This window comes from Sphaerodactylus townsendi, linkage group LG07, assembly GCF_021028975.2.
Source record: "Sphaerodactylus townsendi isolate TG3544 linkage group LG07, MPM_Stown_v2.3, whole genome shotgun sequence".
NCBI lineage: Eukaryota > Metazoa > Chordata > Lepidosauria > Squamata > Sphaerodactylidae > Sphaerodactylus > Sphaerodactylus townsendi.
Window position 1 is genome coordinate 81,495,424 of NC_059431.1, and position 11,538 is coordinate 81,506,961.

The window sequence follows — 11,538 nt, forward strand, 5'->3', positions numbered from 1 at the left end:
AAATTAACCATCTTTTTTCCTGAAGACAGGTTAAAAATGTCTCCTGCTTGCCTGTGTGGACAAAAGCAGGCAGGGGACACTTTATTTCTCCTGCCTCCCACCTCCCAGCTCTAACTTTTATTTTTGCTGCAGTTGGACCTTCCATTTTCTGCCCTCTTCAGGAGCCTCCTGTCTCCACCATTTGGTGAAGGTTTCCCATGATGTTTCTTCTGCTTGCAACTCATCTGCACATATTTTCACTGTAAAAAGTACATGAAAAAAGTTTGTTTTGCCTGGCGATCTCATGCACATGTTGTTTCCCCCCTTTTTGGTTTTGAGGGAGATATCTGTGAAGCTGGGACAACACAACATGAGAATCTGCAATATGCAATATTTGAGTTGTTGCTTCACAGACATCTCTCTCAAAACAAATAAACAAAAGGAAGAATGACAAGTGTGTGGAATCACCAGGCAAAACTAGCTTTATTCATGTACATTTTACAGTGAAATTGAGTGCAAATGAACTGCATGCAGAGGAAAACTACATCGCAAACCTTCACCAAATGATGGGCGGGATGGAAAATCACAAGCAGGAGAAGATGGTGGGTGCAACTATGAAACTGACAAGAGTTCCATCAGGTGGCACGCAGAAAAAAAGAACCCTTTTGGCTGTCAACACTTTTTTTTTGTCCCTACAGAGCAAACACAAAAAGCCAAAGTGGATCATTTCAAAAAATCTACAGAATGTTACATTTCTGCTGTGCAGAAATGACCATTGCTTCACCTAGGAAATAGGTTTAATCTATAGCTGCTAGTTGATCAGTTGGGACCAATGGCATAAGTAGTGAAGGCCAGATTGCCCTCTGCCTGGTAATGGAAGATGGTGTTATGAGAAAGCTAGGTGGCTACAATTTTGCTTAAATTTATGTTTCTACTTTTGCCCTACAAAACAGTACTTGAGAAAATTTTAATTAGAATTAAGTGTCTGACTGTCCAGCTGCTTCTGCCATCAGGGCAGGGTGATCTGAAATTGTCCCCATTCTTTTCTCTTCTTATTTTTGCTTAAAGTTCTGGGATCCAAAGAACCCAGAATTTTTCAATAACACATACCATTAAACTATCATAAATCAAAAATTGCATTAACTTAGTAATCACATTTTCCAAGTCAGTGGTCCATAATATAGGTTATTGCCGTTGGTTATTTGAAACAAATTTGGAATTTATTTATTCCTGAGTCCCCAACGTATTTTACATATGCTTCATCAGGAGGAACTGTAAAATATCAGGCACTCTTTCATGTGCATTCTTCATGGGAGTTCATGAGAGTTCTAGTGCCATTTTGTTTGCCCCATTTTATTTGCATCAGCAATCTCATCAGGCAGCAAAGCATTTCAGTGCGTTGGTAAAGATGGAGGAATCTTCTTTCCAAAATTCCTCAAGAATCAACTACTTGTCGAAAAACGGGACACCTGTGTCCCTGTCTACACAGTATGTATAAAATATAACACTGTGAATTAAACACAAGCTAAAAAAATACAACACTTCAGAAATGGTCTGATGAGGAGTAGAAGCACTCCAAAAAGAATCAGAATGCTGAGAGTGGTACACAGTGAAAAACAAATAAAGGGAGCAAGTGTAGTGGAACTAGGCAATAACAAAAAGCAAAAACCAGCCACACCAATGACAATACAAGAAAGTCAGAAGACAAAAAAAGATATGGTGTGCATGTATGAAAGCCCCGGGGCAGGAGTGAGACTATCGCTAGTCCTTGAATCCTGGAACACATAACAATACTGGTCTAAATACTATATTTCTCTTATTCATCCTATTGTGGGAACAGGTGGGAGGGGGGAGTCATGGAAAAGCGAAAAACTTGGAGATGTATGCAGATTGCAAAAGCCAGGGCCCCAGCTCTGACTTCTTGCAGCTAAGGTCCTGACACATTTCAATAAAGTTCTTGAACTTTCCATGGGTCTCAATTATTGACTGGAATAACAGAGCCTAACACAAAGAGACAAACAAAAACAAACGGCTAAAAGTGTATTTTGGGGGGTTGGGGGGATATTTGACCTAGGCACCATTCACATGGGCCACATGAGGGGGGACAGTTGAGAAAAGCGGTTGTTGGGGTAATACCCATTGTATGCTATATTGAGGAAATATTCTGCAAGAAGAATTCTTGACCTTACATTTAAGTGGGTAGATGTTCCAACCTCTTTATTGAATGACTGAAGTCACACTTCATTCATCTATGATTTTTAAAATATAGTTGGAAACGGCTATATTTTGTGTAATGCCTCTTTTGTACTCGCTGATCTGATAAACAGTCTGTGTAGATGAAATCCAGAAATTGCCCAGCACCCCTCTCCCTCATAGCTGACAGGTTTTTTTCCTTTTGCTTACATTGTTGGGGGGATCTATCTGTTAGTGTTTAAATAAATGTGGGCAGATGGAGGGCAGGTGTTAATGGAAAAGCATTGGCTTAGAATGCCTTTTCTGAAAATCATTTCCAAGGAGCCATGTGCAACTAAGATAAGGAGTTTTTAGGTTGCTGCTAGAACTAGGGAAATTAATAACAACAACAATAAGACTTTTGTGTGGTTGGTTGGTTAATGAAATTAGAATTCTGAAGGGGACAAACTGCATTTAAAAGTTTGCATTGACTCCCATACACAGATTCCTGTTTTATTTCCCAACATATATTTTATAAGCAAGGATTTCTGTCATACCATAATATATGAGAGCGATGAATGGCTGCTGTGGCTGATTACACACCAAAGCATTCAATCATTCACAAACGGCTGTTCATTTCCAATATACAATGAGGCAATCGAGAGTACAGTTGTGTAGGCATATCCATCTTTTCTACAGGAATAACTCTCACTCTCTCTTTCTGTATGTTTATGTGTGTGTGTGAGTTATTTATATATATGTATATAAAGCAAAGCATGGAGGCCACTTCACTGTAACTGAAATAAAGGTGAGTTTTGACACAGTAATTTTCCAAATTCCCTCAAGTTATTAATTTAAGAATCATCAGCATGCAGGGATGTTGATACAAGGTCTTCCAGGAATAAGTATCAGGCTAGCATCATTGGGTCATTTTAACATTGCATTACTATATTAATCATAACTAATGCAGCTCACCTGTGAATCTAGTTTACACGTGGTAGAGTCAATGCAGCTGAAGACACTTCTTGCAGGGTCTGAATCATTGATACAGCAGTGTGATCCATGCCAGTCTGCATATGGAATGTGCTTCTTGCCCCACTGCAAAACCTCTCTTTAGAATTCAAGAGCCCAACAATGAAGAAAGGATCTATATGCAGGATATATTGATATAGATCCATATGCAGGATATGGACGAAATAAATAAAATTTAGCAAAACATATATTTCAACCAGTCTTAAGGAAGTAGCCAGCAATTTAGCTGTGACACAATTATGTGGATACAATGAGGGAAACCTGTGGATACAATGAGGGAAACCTGAAACCTGAAACATCAAAGTATAGAACAGATATGCTTGTATATAGATATGACTAGCTACTCATTTTTTGTCTTCTGCATCACCCATCTGTATTCCCACATAATCTTGCTCACATTTTCTGCCCATCTTGCTAATGTTAAGGAGAACAGAAGCAAAGAAGGAGAGAGACAACAGATAGAAATTTATAGAACAGATCCAGGTTCATTCCGCACATGCAGAATAAGGCACTTTCAAACTGCTTTCAGTGCTCTTTGAAGCTGTGTGGAATGGCAAAATCCACTTGCAAACAGTTGTGAAGTGGTTTGAAAACGCATTATTTTGTGTGTGCGGAAGGGGCCTAATAGATAGAGGCCAGCTCTGGAACCTCCTTGAAGCTTCTCCACCCATCCATCAAAAGACTATAAACATGTTGTAGTCTCTTATGCATTCAGCAATGAATGTGATAATCTGTACTTGGCAACTGAAAGGAAAATACAAAAAGGGAGCCGAAAGAGTTACCTGTAGGTATAGGTCTTGATAGATGATAATTTATTTTAAAAATACCTGTGCAACCTTAATTTCAATATTGTACCTTCAGCAGCTTATAATCATCAGTAAAATGAAATATTATAAAAATACGTCTAAGTCACAAATATAGAACTTAACCACAGTAGCCCATCAATGGTTACCACCAAGAAGGAAGAGAAGAGAAACCTGATGAAACAGTTGCATTGTAAAAGCCTGGGTAAGCAGCATAAACTTTGACTAGCACCTCACAGTAGTGAAGATCCTGTACAACACTTCCCTGGAACAAAAGTCTATGAATGGCTGCTGCTGCAGGAAACACCTTCAGCAGATGGGACATCTGGAGAGGAGTCACAACTAATTATGGGCATGTGGACAGCAGGTTCTTATGGGGAAAAAAGGTCCTTTATGTATCCTCATCACAAAGTGTTTAATGTCAAATTGAACTCAGAAACAAAGACAAAAATAACAGAGATATTTTAAAAGCAGATAGCAAATGCCCTGCAGTGAACTTTGGTCAACCTCACTCACATATTCTGAATCAGCTGAAGTTTGTATTTATCAAATGAAATCCCACATATAGCGCTTTACAGTCATATGATTTAGACATTTCTAAGATTTAGGTGACTGCAGTAAGCTTTCTTAATTGCAAGTGTGGACCTGGAACAATATGGTGGACCTGGAACAATATGGGTCATGTTGGAGGTTATGAAGACTTGGCAAAAAATCTTTGATGGTGCTTAGAAATCTTCTGCCTGTCAGTTTAAATGAGTGTTTTTTTTACTGTGATCAGGGGCAGTGTTAGCCAATGAGCCCTTGGCCCCATATTGTTAGTGGCATTAACCACCTGTTCCCCCCAAGTGAGGGGAAAAAACTGTTTGGCCAATTACACAGAGAATGCTTACCTCGAGATTGTGCAGTGGACTTGCTGAGGCTCTCCTCATGTTTCTTTATTCACACATGAGGAGACAGCCCAGTGCCTGCCTCACAGCTGCTTGCTGCTTCTCTTAACACAGCCCATCAACAGCCTTAAAGGCACAGACCTCTCTGAAATCCTCTTCCCCTATTGCCCCCCACGCAAACACACACACACACACACACACACACACACACACACACACACACACTCTGTTTCTGCAAAAGAAAGGCATGTTTTTAAAATAGAAATTTTTCTGAAAGAAAAATGTGAAATCTCTCCCGATCATTAGGGAGGGCAGAAGCAGAGTAGGGGATGTGGGATAGAGCCAGAAAGAGAACCTGCTTGTGCTGTTCCTTTTCAAAAGGCATTTGTTTGTAATTATTATATTGATGTATCAATACAAACATTTAAAGAAGAAGGGAGGAGTTGGCAACAGTGAGAAGGGCAAGGGGAAACCTTGCAACATAGTGGGAGGGAGTGGGAGTGGATGAGATTAGGCAGGCTGGATGTGGGTGGAGGGAAGAGGTCCAAGGCAAAGCTATGCCCAGTGGCAAACCTACCCACTCTTGCAAGATTAAATCCATGCTAGAAGTGGTCTTGCTTGCCAAGGGGAGAATAAAAAGTGAAAGCAGGGCTTGAGGGAATATATTCATACAATAAATCTTGTGGTGAAGCACATTTTCCCCCATCACACAGCAGATGCCTTGTGTGTAACTGGCCTTTCAGAATTCTCAGATGCACAGTGTTGAAAGATTAAGCAGGTTATAATTATTTGATGGAAAAGTCAATTGGAGGAGAAGTTCAAGGTCAAGCTGAATAAACTGATAAGAGTTCCCATAGTGATTCTGTGGATAAAATGGATAAATGTGAATGTTGGACATGAATGCTGGGGGTTAGTTCTCTTGCATTCAAAAAGTTCACTTCTATTCATGAAAGTAGTCCTTTCACAAGCAGAATTCAAATGTCAGTTAAAAGGCAGATCTGGATCCAATCCCAGGATTAGATCTAAACCTATACATTCAGAAAATGAGTACTGGAAGATGCTGCATTCCAACTCTTATGTGGGAGTAGAATTACCAATCCCAAAATGGTGTCAGAAATTTTCCTAGAATAACAACCAATTTTCAGACTAAGGAAAACCTGTCCCCTGCCTCCCTCCGCCGCTCCCATCCTGAGTAAATGTCAGCTACTTAGAGTGAGTTCTGTGGTTTTGCACCCCTGTAAAGCTCCCTCTCCTTCCCAGCCTCTGACCTCCCCAAGCACTGCCTGGATCTCCTCCAATTTCTCAAACCAAAGTTGGCAACCCTACAATGAAAATTAACCCTACTCATGAAAATTAACTGATCAAACACACACATAACTTGAGTTCAACCAGTACTATTTTTGACATTCACGCATGACTGAAAAAAATCCTGATGTGACAGAGGGTGCAGTCAAGTTTCAGTTTCCTAAAAGGGTGACTAATCAAGTATATGTGTGACAGATAGGGTTGGCAGGTCTAGGCTAGTACATGCCTAGAGATCTGGAGGGAGGCGGAATCTGAGGAGGGCAGGGTTTGGGGAAGAGAGGAACCTCAGCCTGGTGCAATGCTGTAGAATCTATCATCCAAATCTCCAATTTTCTCTAGAGGAACCAATCCTGGTTGTCTGGAGCTCAATTGTAACACCGAGAGATCTCCAGGTGCCACCTGGAAGATGACAACCCTAATGACAGGGACCCTGATCAATTAGAATGTGCTTTTCTCACACTTTGTATCCACTTTCTGCAATCATTTCTGCTGCTTTGGAGGAATAAGCTAGCCAATATATTCCTGCCCTGAAATAGATAGGAATGGTCTTCAGGAGAGACAGCAATTGTGCTTTATACTTCTATAGTTTGGTAAAGTGGATTTTCCTGGTAAGAGGCAGCATAATGCCAGAGATTCTTACAGAGAGATTCTCATATGGGCAATTTATCTGGGTAGGTAAATGTGTGCTGCATGGTTTTGAAGGTGTTATCCTTTCAGTATTTGGTTCTTGGGCTATGGTAATGCAAGAAGCTGTGTGAGGCCACAATAAAGAGCACGAAATAAATAAAAATAGACTACATGACTGAAAGATGGCTAATCATTTTCCCCAGGGTAATAGGCTCCCCTTAGTGAAAGAAATTGCAAATAACTATTAGTTCATATGGCAGAAAATTGCAAATTCTAAAGCAAATAAATGCACTCTGCCGTTGCTGGAGTTTACAATTGACTATAAAGTAAGAGGGCAAAGTTCTAATAGGAGGCTATCAAAGTAAACATGCAAGTTAAATTATATAATCAATTAAACATTCTTGGTTGACAAAGAAATCCATTCACTCTGAGCCTCTATTTCTAAACCTTCAATAACTTTTCATGCAAGCACTTAGAATTTTTCCTCTTGAAAAATAAATTAATGGCCATGCATCTCTTTGCCTCACCATCTGTTGTCCTCTTTCCCTTGCCTTGTGAAAGAAGGAGAAAAAAGCTCAGCAGTGGGAGGATACTGACAAAGATTCAGGCTGTACTAAATTTTTGTGCAACTCTATGTTTGACACAAAGGTATGCTTTTGAAGAATGGATTTTTTTTAAAAAAAATCCTTACAATGACCTGTTGTATATTCTCCCATCATGGGCATTCAGCTCCAATATTTCTCGGTGCCTGATCTTAGCCAATCATAGCATCATGCCCTGATGGTCCTGCTATACCACTGCTGTCCTCATCACCTGGAAGGTGTTAGCATGGCCTTTATCCCCTGCCTTATGAAATATTGGATTTTCATATTATTATTCCTTACACTGTGTGCTATAAAATGCCCATTTCCATGTTTGTGTGTGTCCATCTAAAAACAGGCCAAAGGCCAAAGGTCTGTTTGCAAAATTAAATCAATGCATGAGTTACTCCAGGCAATAGAATCTGGAAGCCTCATTGACCATAGGCATATCTTGATTACCACACCCCGCTAAGCTGTTCTGATACAATGAATCCTGGCAAACTCCCTGATACTGGACGTTACCTTTGAGAAACCATTTCCTCAAACAATTGCTTCTTCCATGCTTTTCCTCAACCTCTAGGTACGATCTCCCTAACAAAAAAATCCCTTCCTGATTCACTCAAGCCTCAGCCAAATTTGAATACTCTAGGCAGAGACTTTAGGAAGTACCTCTGCATAAACAATTCAAGGTTTCACTGATATAATCTAGGACCAATTGATCCCATTGTCCCAGGAAGTTGAGACAATAGATAGAGCTGTTAATTAGCTCAACCCCGCAAGTCCAGCAAGGAAGCCCCAAGTAGTTGCAAAGAAACGAAACCTAAGTTTGAATTTCCCATCTTACCTGCGCAAAGGTAAAAAAACTGCACACCAGAACCTCAGTGCTCAATACTAGCCTGAACCTCTCTTGGTCATGTTGGTGTGAGACGCGATATATCGTCCTTCGCTTGGGTTTCTGTGCTGGCATAGAAATCCTTGTCTTCTTATAGATCTTCTTTAGCTGAATTTAGGTAATGTATGGTCCCCGCTTCCCCTCCTACTCTATCATCCAAAACCTATCTTTTCCTCCCTGTTTATATACTTAGGAACTGTGTGTATGTGCCTTAACGTCTCACTGTATGATTGCTTGCAAACAAAATTTATATTAAAAATTTTTAAACTACAATTTGGTCTCTTTTGCATTCTCTGTAGAACGTTTCTATAGCCAATTCTGGTATAGTTGTCTAAAAGATCCCACCTAGCCTACCTCTCTCACTGCTAAGCCAAATTATATTCCCCATTGCTACTTTGAAAAATATTCTCATACTGTTAAGCTAGGTAACAAAGGTCTGGAAGTCTTTGTAGAGGCATTCCTCCCATTGGGCAAAGTGGGCAGCTGCCCAGGGCACCACCTTGTGGTGGGCGACAAAATTGCAGGTTCGATTCGATTTCGAATACCTTTAATGGCATATAAATAGTTTAAGATTAACATTGCAAGATAATAACAGCCTTTACAACTTCTGACGAGTTAAAATAACACCATTAAAAAATTTAGCCACCGCTTCCAACAGCTCGTAGTTGTGGCTGTTTAAAAGATATATAACCTTCTGTTTATCTGTAATGCCTTCACTTCCAAGCAGGAAGGGGATTATGTGCTTCTTCCTACCTATCTCATAAAAAGGACAATTCAACAGCATATGAGATACTGTTTCCACAGAACCCATGCCACGCGGGCATTTCCTTTCTTTATGTGGGATTCCAAGGTGGCGTCCAAGGCTAAAGGAAGAAGGCAGGGCATTACACCTAGCTAAGGTGATTGTTCTATGCCACCGGATCTCAACCAGGAGATAAAGGTACCGGGCTACAATTAATGTATCCACAGGTATTCCCAGAGAGATCAGGGAACAGGTTTTATTAGCTTCCTCTAGCATCTGTTGAAACTCTCTATCAAAAAGTCTCTTCTTGATAGCCCCATAGACCTCCTGCTCTGTTAACATTAGCAGGTCCTCCAAGAAAATGCCCAACTCATTAAGTTTGGCTTCGATTTTAACCCACCACTAGGTTGTGTGGAGGATGGAGCGTCCCTGGGCTTTATAGTCCAGTTCATCTCGATTAAAACAAATCCTGGCCCAAAACTTGAATGTACGGCACCAGGCCAGAGTTTCCAGCCGATGCGGGCCTGTTTCTAAGCACAGGGCTGGATAGGGAATAGAAGGGGGCAAGCCAAGGATTTTATACAGAAAGTACGACTGGATCCTTTCAACCTCTCTGCTCCATGCCCCTATCCAGATGGGGATCCCATAAAGGATTTGTTGACTCACTTTGGCATTAAATGCTCTCAACGCTGCAGGGATGTATCCTCGGCCTTTCCCATAGAGGAAGCATATAATGGCTGAGGTACTTAATTTAGCGGCAGAGATGGCCCGGTTCCTATGTAGTGTCCAGGAGGCCCTATGATGGTAGGCAAGCCCTAGGTATTTATATGACTGTGTCATTCCTGTTGCTAGAGAAGGATAGAACTCACAATAATGGGTATAAACTGCAGGCAGCTGGACATTAGAAAATTTTTTTTACAGTAAGAGTAGTTCGGCAGTTGAAACAGCTGCCTAGGGAGGTAGTGAGTTCACTTTATTTGGCAGTATTCAAGCAGTAGGTAGGCAAACATTTGTCAGGGATGCTCCAGGCTGATCCTGCATTTATCAGGGGGTTGGACTAGATGGCCTGGAATGACTCCCTCCAACTCCACGATTCAATGCTTCTATGATTCTGTGTGCCTCACCATCAACATTCTGCCAAAAGTTGTTATGTGCAACTGGACCAGAGCAGTGGCTTAGCACCCACAGGGCTGGGGGGGGCACAATGCTCTGGGTGCCCCCCAATGCAGGGGCATGGCTGTGGCATGGAAGAGGTGTGGAGGGGGTGTTCTGGGGTGGGGCAGGGGCAGGTGGCGCTGCAGCGGGGACACAGGGGGTGCACATGCCCTGAGTGCAGTTCCCCCTTGCTCCACCCCTGGACCAGAGGCAAGAGTTTGGTCTGGGTACAGCAGGAAAAGATTCCAGAATTCTCTTCCCAGAATTCCCACTTGCAAATAGCAGTGTGACTGATGTCCACAAAAAATCATTAAAGTAATGTGTGGGCTGTGGAATGAAAATATTTATGGAACATTCCTTGTCAATTCAACAAAAATAACTGCATGTAAAGCAGAGATGATCCTGTATTAGTTGGGCCACTAATTAAAAAATTGGAATGTGCAACTGGATTGAAAGATGGATTTACTTGATTATATGGTCCATTGTTTTGTTCCCCCAAGAGGATAAATATTGATAAAAATGACTGTTTTAAAATCATTTTTTTAAACTAGTACACTCATACTTTCTGCCCAGCACAACTACAACATTTTGAGGATATTAAAGAAAGTATTTTGGAGAGGAAGTTCACAGAGCTTTTTCTCCAAAATGTTTTCAGAATGTTTTATTTCTGTTCAACCCAGTTTTTAAAAGAAAACACTAAACTAGTGGTTCCCCCCCCCCACAGATGGTGTCAATGTGTTTTCCCTTACCTGTGCAGAACAAGGAAGCATTTTATTTTTTCCTACTTAAATTATAAGCTTTCTACTTTCATTTTGCCCCGCCTGCAATTATCTGCTGCTTGACTCCTCCATACTGTCTGCCATTTGCTGAAGATCCCCTGGGACATTTGCTCTGCAGGCATTGCAGCCTTTTTTAGTCAATAAAGTACATGATTGAATTCAGCTTTTTCTGCCAGTTTTGGCAATGTGCAGTTTTCTCATTTTTCCCCCCCCAGTGACATGTCTTTAAAGCTACAATGACTCAAAATGAGAATCAGCACAGATTCTCATATTGGGTCTTTATAGCTTTAAAAAAAAAATAGGGAAACCACAACATTGGCATAATCGGCAGGAGAAGCTGAGTCTATTCATGTACTTTAATCACTGAAAAGGTGCCCAGCCGCAATGCCAGCAGAGTAAACATCCCAGGGGAACTTCAGCAAATGATGGGTGACAGAGAGGATTCAAGCCTCAGAATAGTGAGAAAGAGAGAGGATGAGGAATTACTCCCCCCTCAATTGAATGTTGAATTTGCATACCACATTTCCTTTTAGCTGGAGGGGTCTGAGAAGAAGTGAGCATTATCCTTTCAGAGTAGGGAAGCT